Source organism: Arvicanthis niloticus, chromosome 2 (assembly GCF_011762505.2).
Source record: "Arvicanthis niloticus isolate mArvNil1 chromosome 2, mArvNil1.pat.X, whole genome shotgun sequence".
In the NCBI taxonomy this organism is placed as follows: Eukaryota; Metazoa; Chordata; class Mammalia; order Rodentia; family Muridae; genus Arvicanthis; species Arvicanthis niloticus.
Window position 1 is genome coordinate 84620587 of NC_047659.1, and position 9349 is coordinate 84629935.

Genomic DNA, 9349 nt, shown 5'->3' on the forward strand with positions numbered 1-9349 from the left:
ATTTTCACCTTTGTGGACCTCAATTTTTCTAAGCTCTACCAATTCCTAAATTTATCCCTGGATTTGCCAACTGCCCAAACAAGTAAACATGCTCTAAAAGGGTTTCCATGTCTGTCTTATGTTCTCCATATGTGTTAATGGCATTCCTGACTTCCTTAGAACCCAAATCTGGACACCACTAGCCTACAGCTCAGAGCTCTTCCTCTTTCCTGTCCCATAGCAATGAATAACAAACACTAGCAATTGCAGATCCACAGCTAAGAGACTATTCTAACATACCCTTTCTGGTCTGTTCATTCCCAGTGGCTTTTTTACTCTTTTTCAAGAAAGGTAGGGGTATTGAAATGTAGTCCATAATAGCCTCAAAGCCTTGATCCTCTCTTGTCTTGGTCTTCTTAGTTTAGTGCTGATAGTATAAGTGTGCACCACAATGTCAATATATATATATATATATATATATATATATATATATATATATATATATGTTTCCTATTGTCTTTGGTATCAAACCAAAGGCTTTGGGAATGCTAGGTAAGTATTCTATTATTCCAGGTCCCTATTCTTTTGATATTATTATTATGCTTCTGAAAATTCTTAGTAGGTTTCTCTACAATGACAACAAAACAAATATAAGACTATTGAACTAGCAATTGACTCTTCTGAGTTCTGCAACATCTTTTGTTTGGTACCCCATTGGCTTTTTCTCCTTGCCCTTCTTCTGTTTCTAACACTAAAGTTGCTTTGATTTGTTCTTTTTTATACACTATACATATATATGTATAATGTATAGGTCCCAAGTTTAGGTCAAACACCCTATTTTTTTTGAGGCCCACAAACCCTCTCTTTGTCAGTTTCCACATACATGTCATGACTGACATGTATGATGGCTATCCATGTACCTACCTATTCCCAGCTATGCTGAAAATGTTAATATTCTGATCTCTGCTTAACAGGCACTATGGTGATTGTTCAGTATACCATGGAGGCTTCACAAAACTCTGTGACAGAGGAACACATTATTATTTTTGTTTTATAAGCAAGAAGATTCTAAATCAGTTCTCTAAGGTATCACAATGACAAGACATACACTCTAGCATCCAGTTCATGATGTCTCTACTGTGATTTTTGATGTCTACTTCTGAGTGATTTTGTATTTTTGAAGAGTATGTATCACTGTCTTAATACACACTCACATGGTAGCTGTTGCATGTTATATACAAAATTAAAATTTGTTAAGTGGTGATAATTTTACTTATAACCTCAGTTAATTATAAACTGTATTAGAGTAAAAAAAATCTTGTTTTTGATTACACGTTTTTGGAAAATAACATGTTTGTTTTTTTAAACAAAACAAAAACAGGAAAACCCAACATGATGATCAACTGAGATAGGAGTCAGATTTAAAATAGTTTTTTTCCTACTCGCCTCTAAATAACAAAAATCGCTGTAGAAGAGGGCTCTAATTCATTGATGATTCAAAGTAATAAAATGAAAAGAGAATATAAGTTGACACAATAAAATGGTAATGCAGTTTTGTGGTCTATTTTAAAAATGATTACCTTGTATTACTGAAAAAGTATTGATTTCCCCTCTCCTACACCAGTTATGATGGTGCTCTTTTATTCTTGGATTTTAAAATTTCATTACAACACAATTTGTCAAAAAGTGAGGAAATTGTGGAAGGCTGAGTCAGGAGGCTCTGGATTTCAAATCCTCATCTAGGTTACTTGGTGAGTCTAAGGAGAGACGGAACAGCTTAGAGACGAGTCATCTTAAACTGAAATGTTTATTTCGTGAGCAGAGGATCAAGTTGTTAGTCAGGGGTGTTCTAGAGACCCTCAAAACAGTACCAAGCCATTGCTCTTGGTTATCTACCAGGTAAGATCCTGTTCCTGAAAATACCATACACATTGGTCATAGGTCATAGAGAAATTAATTTGGTACTGACCAGGTAGTCTCCTCCCTTTTGGCTAGCTTTCACAGTGCTAGAAGATACTATGTAGACTGCAGAGGGGAGTGTAGGGGATTATTTTCACCCAGCTGTGAGATAAGATAATGACCACCATAGCAGCTATGCCTGTGGGTGTAATAGCACTATGGATCCCATGAAAGTGGTCAATTGCTTTCTTCTTGGATTTAAGGCTTGCTCCACACGTGAAACACATTCCTGAATACTGTAAATCTGCCCAGGAACCCATAGGTGGGGAGTCCACAGGCCCCAGGGGAGAACCCAATACAATTATTCTGCTAAATGAACATAGCATCAAACCGACATCTACATTTCTCATTTCAGTTTTTCTCTACCCACAGATTAATGCAGCTCTCAGGTCTCATCAGAGAATTCTTTGTGCAGTCAATAAATTAGTAGTTAATAGATAAATTCATGGCAGGGGCAAATAGAATGGAGAATAATCATCAGTGGAGTGCGGCTTAGCCACAAACATCTATGTCACATCACCAGCCAAGGCCCAGGGACTCCTGTGGAAGAGGGGGCAGAAAATTTGTAAGAGCTAGTTATCTGGGAGGACCAGAGAAGATGTCTTCATGGTATGATAGGATTGCAGTACTCATGAACTCATAACAGCTCTGTTGCCTGAATCAGACCCATGCAGAACCAACCCCGTCAACATTTCAGCATGAAGTAGGAATTGGGAAATGATACCCTGTCCCTAACTATGGAGCTATGGACAGTCGCTTTGGGGGCAAGGGAGTCATCTTTCTATGAGAATGTAGCCATGGTCAGTTGACCATAGTCCAGTAAATGACCCTACACTCAGCAGTACATGGGGAAACACAAATTAGGTTCAGTGGGCTGTTAAAAAAATAAGAAGATACAAATTGGCTGGACCTGGGAAAAGTCAGGGTGTGTGTGTGAGTGAATATGTTCAAAATACACTGTATAAAATTTGCACAAAATAAATAATGGTATTTTTTAGAGGAGGAGCATGTAGCTCAGGAGTTACCCTCAGTTTAATGCTAAGTAGTAAAGAAGAAAATGAAAAGGAGAAATCAAAGGTCAATTTTATCAATTACATTATAATAGAGACTATGTGCTACCAGATTATATTTTAATCCTTACAAGGTAGGTGCTACTATGATTTTTATTTGATATTCAGGTCAACAATAGAGAGGTAAAATGAGTTGCCTAGTGCTACACATCTTGTAAGTAATAGACTCAGACTTCCAACTAGTCACCCTAACGTAATGCCAACCTGGATCTTGGCCACCAAGAGACTGACCTTAGTAATACATCTGAGTTCATAGTGGCTGTCTCAAAGTATCACAGTGATGGAATTGATAAAAATAGAAATATTTCAACCCTTGAATGCAGTCAAACAACAGTTAAAAATGACGGAGTATGTGTGTCAGAGAGCTCAAAGCCAATAAAAAAGTCTCCATGTTCAATGATTACAACTCTGGAAACAGTGACTATCAGCCTCAAATCTGCATTAAAGGTAAAAACTGATGAGCATCCAGGGTATATCATATGTCAGCATCCTTTCAAGCTATGAGGCTCGCATGCACCAGCTATTCCTGTCACACTCAGCTGGTGGTAGTGTTGAGTGATTGTCCCTGAACAAGGACAATCTCAGCTTAGAGTTCACAGCATCACTGGTCGTCTCTGACAAAGTCACGTGATCATCTAACCCCAAAGACTTTGAACTTGAAAATAACGGAGCTTGGCTTTCATGTCTGCTGCTTCTCTGTTACTTTCTTGCTTGAAGGTCAAGGGTTGAGATGGGTTCCATATTTGCCAAACTGGAGCTGATGGCGGGCACTCTAGCTCTTTCTGTCTCTGGGCCACTGTGAAAGAATGTTCTGGGATAAAACAAAATGACTGGCAACTCTATTTCAGATAGATAATAAGATGGCTGACAGCAGCCCTATAGTTAGATCTATGAATCACCAGTGCTGCCAGGCTTGTGAGCAATAAGCATGTGAGACAGAGCAGGGCCAGCAGATTTGTGATTCACATTTATGGGCAGCTATCTCTGCAGAGGGAAATCTATGGCATTGATTGCTTTTAAAGGGAAGATGTCTCCTACCCAGTTTTCTTGAACATCAGATTTTGTTGTACAGAACTGATGATGTTAATGTTACTTGTTAAGTTCATTGCACAGAAATGTGTGAATTCATCCATAGGCTTTACCAACAGTGTCTCTTAAATGAAAACTAAATGGAGTTTTTAGAATTAGACCATTTACAGGCTGTCCTACAAGGACTAATGGGAAGATTCTTCTGTGTGTACTGATATCCATTGCGACTATTTGCCTTATTATATTAATTTGTCAACGAACCACTCGTGTAGCAGGGAATTTGCAGTGCCTACCTTGGTACTTGGCAACTACATAGAAAAGTACAAACATTGTGAAACAATGAGAGAATTATCTATTTTGGAACAGCTGGCCATGTTAACAAAAATGTCAATGCATAAATCTGCTTAGTAAGAATCTCTCTTTAAACATTTAAGATACTGTTTACTCCCATAGTATAGCCATGAGATGTTCAGTTATACTCAAGACCTCTTTACAAGTTAAGACTAAAACGTTAAAGATGTGAGAAGGGTGGCCAGTTCCGTGACTTGCTCTCGAAGGCTGAGAAACAGCATTTACAATACTCCCAGTGGCAACATTTGGAGAGTTTTGTCATTGCTCTGTCTGTTTTGGTTTGGGTTTTAGTGCCCCTTTGGAATTGCTTTAATGTTTCAGAGTCTGTCCAAAGTTGGGGATGACAACCCATCTCTGGCTCCTTACTACTCCTGGACCATTGCATCCTACAATAAAGATGTAAATTTCAGGAGACACAGACAAAGATTGATATAGTTTCTCTCTTTAATACTTTGCTTATAAGGCTTAGGCAATACATGTTCTTTCTTCCTTCATCCATTGGCTGCTCTTTCTGTTCCCTCTGACAAGCTTTTCCATATTCTCTTCTCTAATGCGAGAGCAGTGCTTCAAAAACTCTTCCTCAGAGTGCTTAGCTTTCTATGAAGTATCTTCCTTGGCAATACCACAATCTGTTGAGTTCATTTAATGTTACTGGTTATGTTTTCTGGGATAACTGTTTGGCACTGAACAAGCATTTGTGTGCTCTGCCTTGGGGAGGACCACTGGTGCTGCTCCCAACTTTATTCAGTTGCTTGTAGTTCTTTATGTAAGGTTGAGGCCTCTAGAGCTTTTTCCTATCTAGTTTAGTGTGTTTATTAGAGTTCTCCTTACCTAATTGTTCTTATTCTGACTCTTCTCTTCCTTCAGGTCACATGGAAGTTTCTTTCAGTCCCACAGTTTATCAAGAAGTCAACATTGAAAATCAGAATAGTTCTTTACCATTCAGTCAGAACACACAAGATTAATGACTACACTTTTTTTGTTAGTTTGTTTTTTCGAGACAGGGTTTCTCTGTGTAGCCCTGGCTGTCCTGGAACTCACTCTGTAGACCAGGCTAGCCTTGAACTCAGAAATCCGCCTGCCTCTGCCTCCCAAGTGCTGGGATTAAAGGCGTGCATCACCACAGACCAGCTCATGACTACACTTTTTGCCTGAACCTCAGAGGTTACAAAAGTCAATGGAATGGCATGGTGCACACACACACACACACACACCTCTGGATTTAACATTTAACATTTCCTAAACATTATTCTTTTAAAAGATGTGACTAGGACACTTTAACTTGATGGGTTCACACCATAAGTGGGTGTCTCCACTTTGGTTCACTTTGGTAAGCACTGTGACTTTGCAGGCAGGAAAGCATCTATTTGCGACTATACTTTGTCACTATTGAGGAACACTGATAAGTTGTGTAAGGACAAATGCCTTTGTGTGCTATTAGAGCTACTTATTCCATTGGTTTCTTTTAGTGCTGTCACTGGCTCCTCATTTGAAGCAGTGTCTTTTCTTGGCCATACTGTTTCATAATACTCGCCCACTTTCTACAAGATCTTCTGACAATGCTTATGCTATGTATTGGAAATGGACTGTTGTACATCCAGTTTTATTTCTGGGAAATAATGCAGTTTCTGAGATTTTTCTTTTTATGGTGCTTCAGAGTACTTTCTGATACTTTTCTGTTATTGTTTGAAAGAAAGAGGTCAATAAAACTAAATATCTAATGTGTGGGGCACTCCGAATACTGCGTGCATAATATCCATAATATCACTAGTCTATTTTTAGATGTAAAATCTCAAAGCATGAACAAAGCATCTAACTGTTTCTATACAAAATTAAGAATGATGGAACAGTTGCCTTTTCAAAATGGATACTTGATGAAGTAAAAAGATTATAATAAACTTTATGGGCTAACATTCAGGTGGGTAAAACTTTGGAAATAGGTTTCTGGCAGGCAAAAGACTTGTTTTCATTATTTAATGATACAGAAAGTCCTATAAATTATCCTGTCCAAGACAAGCATCTTTAAAAATTATCCACTTCTTCCAGTCATATTCTGATATGTCAAGTATTACAAACCAGTGAACAAAAAGTAAATACAAAAGAGAAGGACCAGCAAGAAACTCAAATATAACAAGTCTCTTCCAAGCATCATTTTCAAGCCCTAAAAAGTTCCCTTCAAAATGAAAAAAGAATAGTTACCCTGATGCCTATTCTATAGAGAAAGATACTTGGGTCTGAGCTCGGGTATGATAAGTGACTGCCTAGAATTTGGATGGCTGTTTATTGCTTTTATTCCTTCATTATTTTTATTGAGTATTCATTGATTGCCTAATACATGCTGTGCACAGTTTGACTCAAAGAATAAAAAATGTTTCAAAGCTACTAAATGGTTATTTAAATTCAGTTTTTTGTGACTGGAAAATCCAAGTTTCTTGCACCATACCAAGGTTCCTTCTTCAAGAGTATGTTTCAAGTTCTTGTATAATTGATACTTCTCACACACATAGTGATAATATTTTTCAATTTCTTCCCTTACTGTGGAGTAGGGTTGGGGCAATGCTGCAGTCAAAAGAGTTTTGTTAAGTGGGCATAGTTTTGCTTCTTAAATGACATAAACAACCCAACTTTATAAACCCTTGTCGAAAGAAAACACAACTTTCAATGCCATGGAAACTCCCTTTTCTTCAACATTCACAATTCCACTGCTGACCACAAGCCTTGCCACGAAATTTCTGTAGTCTGTCTTAAGAGCAGGCTCATAAAATATACCTGTCCTACTATAAAAGTCCTTAGAACTCTTGGCCAAATCCAAATCTAATAAAAATTCAATAAAACTAAAAGCATAGAAAAGATATGGCTAGTCAATTTTATTAAGCACAATGCTTTAATTCTTCTGTAAAAGACTGAAATTTTCCCCGAATGATGGCAACGAAGGAAGGAGGAATAAAAGCATCCTGTATTGCTTTCCTTCCATAAGTATAGTTATATCTGACTGAATTTTTATGCATAATAATTTTAATAATTTTAAGCCTTGTTTTGGAGGTTTTCCCATCAACATATGTAGAATAATACCAGGAGGTTTATAAAATATTCAGATTAATTAGCTTAGACTCTAAAGGTTGCAGCCAAGATGTCCAGAGTTCAGGCCTGAATAGTACATGCTGTTGGGGATTAGTTCTAATTCTTTGTCTTAATTTGGCTCCCAAAAGCCATGCTTCCAGATGCTGAGGGTCCCTGCCCCCAGCTGGCTTTGATTGGTAATAAAGAATTGTCATATAGCCAATGGCTGGACAGGGAGACTTTCAGATTTTGCAGGCAAGGGACAGGAGGAATAAGAACAGAGAATCACCATGACAGGGAAGCAGAGAGATCAGAATTAAAGACGCATGGACATGTAAGAATCTGGTGACGTGGCCCCAGGGACCATCATCCGCTGAAGTCTGGTGAACCAAAGATAAATAGATCTAGAAAATGTTGACCCGGGGATCCTAGAGAGGAGTGTGTGCAGAGAGATTTTAAAAGTGACCAGCCACTGAGCTAGTTAGACATATTAAAAATTAAGCTGACGTGTATGTGACTTTCCTTTGTGACTCCAGAGCTCTTGGGTGGGTACAGAGTGGTTATTTGTACATGATCAACCCTCTCAGAGCATAGAGCATCTTTCAACTATTCACCACTACAAGGCAGATGACTATGACTGCATGGACATTTTTAGCCACAGATACATGGGACCCTCCACAAGAGTACAGGTTCAGCTTTCTCCTCTCCAGAATCTTGGCCCTCTGTGGGTGAGCACGTAGGCTTGGCTGCACAAATACAAGATTTTGCTACCAGTCAGTCTTTGCCATGTGCTCACTCCAGGCTCCAGGAAGTACCGTTTTCCTGGGTTTGGCTACTATCCACATTCTGTTACCACTATATGAGCTATCACTATAAGAATTACAAAGATATTTGTATTTACATTACCTCAGGAAATTTCACTCTCTTCCACAATGATGCAAAAGAAAGTACTATATCTCTAGGAGACCCTTGGTTTACTTTGGTAAGGAAGGGACAGAGGTACAACTCATTTTTACCCTGCTTTTTTCATGATATTTTCACATTTGATGAGTCTGCAGGATAAAAAAAAAAAAAAAACTAATCTGAGCCAGCCCTCTATAAAGCAACTGAGATCAGCGATACATAAACACTAGAGTCATTCTGACCACTAGAAAAACTATATGGATGCCTGGGTTTAAGCCCACTCCAAATAGAAAGGAGTCTGGGGAAGGATGCTGAGGTGATAGTTAAGAACTCTGCCAGTAACTGGTGTATAGTGGAACGTATCAAGACATAAGTGGCAGATGGATTAGCGGGTATTGTGAAAAAAATATGGAATCACAGGAAATGATGAGTGAATTCTGGATATAAAAGGCAAACAGTGAATGAAAGATCAGTTACTGGACCTCTTTCACTTGAAGGAGGCTTCAGGACCCCAGGTCACTCTTGATCCTAGACAACAAACACCTTTCCTATTAAGAATATTTCTTTAAAACAAAGGCCAATCCCTTTATTGTTCTTTCTTGAGGTCTTGTGAGAATTCTTCTCTAGAAACAGGGACAAGATAGGAAGATGATCTAACATATTGAAGTGAATCATCGGAAGAAAAACTCATGCCTTGCTGATGCCAGAATCAGGGAGTCATAAATTCACCATAGAGCGGGAGTTTAAAACAGAAACCTTGCTGTGTTAGGGTTCTTGGAAACATTAAACCAATAGGAGATGCACACACACACACACACACACACACACACACACACAAACACACAGAGAAATTTATCACAAAGCTAGCAGTTATAGAGGCCAAAAATTCTTGTGATATGACAGTCACAAGTGACAGGAAGTGAAAGCTGATGCTATAAATCTGGGAGTCTGAAGTTGGAAGAGACAGGAGCTCTGAAGCCCACGAGTAGAAGATAGAT